General features: G+C 39.4%; 1 non-coding gene across 1 annotated transcript; it reads left to right on the forward strand.

Annotated features, from left to right (window-relative positions):
* Positions 1 to 433: 433 nt before the first annotated feature.
* Positions 434 to 540, forward strand: LOC141699451 (small nucleolar RNA R71). The gene has a single exon (XR_012565914.1). It is a non-coding gene; the product is annotated as a small nucleolar RNA R71 (small nucleolar RNA).
* The last annotated feature ends 1,282 nt before the right edge of the window (positions 541 to 1,822 follow it).

Genomic DNA, 1,822 nt, shown 5'->3' on the forward strand with positions numbered 1-1,822 from the left:
GTTAGGATGATTCCAGTTGTCAGGATGATAAGTGTCTGGAACTGGTTGCTGCGATCTCTGAAAGTTGATCACAAACTGAGCTGATTCACTAGATATAGCACATTGCTTCATCGCATGCGAACCTGCACATAGCTCACAAACACTGGTTATCTGATTAACACCCAAGTTAGCCAGAGAATCGATCTTTAGAGACAATTCATTTAGTTGAGCAGTGATAGCCATAGCTGTATCCACCTCAAGAACTCCAGCTACCTTGCTCTGTGTCAATCTCTAGGCTGGATACTGATATTCATTAGCAGCCATCAGTTCAATTAGATCTTAAGCTTCCTCATAGCTCTTCGCCCATAAGGTTCCGCCTGATGCTGCATCGAGCAAGGGTCTGGACTGTGCTCCCAACCCATTGTAAAAACAATTGGTGATCATCCAATCAGGCATTCAATGACGAGGACACTTCCTAAGCATCTCCTTGTAGCGCTCTCAAGCTTCACATAGCGATTCTCCCATTTGTTGTGCAAATTGAGTAATAGCATTCCTGAGTGCAACTGTCTTCGCCATAGGGAAAAATTTAGTGAGAAACTTCTGAGCAAGATCTTCCCAAGTAGTAATTGAACCAGCTGGTAGAGAGTGTAACCGGCTCTTAGCCTTGTCCCTAAGAGAGAATGGGAACAGTCTCAGCTTCACATCATCTTTAGAAACACCGTTGAACTTGAAGGTGTCGCATATCTCAATAAAATCCCTAATGTGCATATTGGGATCTTCAGTTGGAGAACCCCCAAACTGGAATGAATTCTACACCCATTGAATTATGCCAGGCTTGATCTCAAAGGTATTAGCTGTGATAGCTGGCCGGATAATACTAGATTGAATGTCATTGATCTTGGGTTGAGAAAAATTCATCAAGGCTTTCGTTCGTGCTGCTGGATCTCCCATTGTACTGAGTACCTGAAACACAAACAAATAAACTGTGAGAGTAAAAGAGTCTGAGTCAGTGAACTTTAACGACCACTGATGACAAGCACATAAACTAAAAATTAACACCGAGTCCCCGACAACGGCGCCAAAAACTTGTTAGGGCGAAAACACGCGCTAATATTCACGCAAGTATACGTGTTCGCAAGTAGTATAAGATATAAATCAGATTCGTTCCCCCAGAGACTGGTTTAGGTTAAGTTCAATTTATGCACCTATGCAACAATGTATGATTATCGCTCAATGCTAAGACAAATAGCAAATTGGGGTTTTATTAAACTAAGAGATTATACTAAATAACATTAACTAAGAGAATTGAGGTTGAATTACTATATATGACAAACATGGGATTCTAACTTCATTAAATACTTCATTCAATAGCCTTATTGTTCTTAACCTTAGCATGTAATGGTGATGACACTAATCAGATAACACGAAACTAGTAAACGCCAACTTTCATTGTACGAATACCCTACTGCCAGACATCCACAAAAGAGATAGAAGCTGAATAGACACCAATTATGCTTAGTCCTTATATGTCTATAAGAATTGAAAACATAACGGTTTAATGCGCAAGTTATCTATCGTGATTACATAGGGAAAGTAAGATGGTTAAAATTACCTATGAATCATGCATAACAGATACATGAACATATGCTAGCTTGGCAAGTTCTAAACCTCTATATTCACTGTCGTTTCAATAGAGATTAACACGCTATCTTATATGTTAGCTACGCACATCAGACGAATAAGCACAACCAATACTAGGATATCAATCAATCACCACACACCAAGATATCGAAACAAATTAACTAATGAAATCCATAAGTAAATCCGCCAGAATCCCATGATA

The sequence above is a fragment of the Apium graveolens genome, chromosome 11 (assembly GCF_009905375.1).
Source record: "Apium graveolens cultivar Ventura chromosome 11, ASM990537v1, whole genome shotgun sequence".
Taxonomy (NCBI): Eukaryota; Viridiplantae; Streptophyta; class Magnoliopsida; order Apiales; family Apiaceae; genus Apium; species Apium graveolens.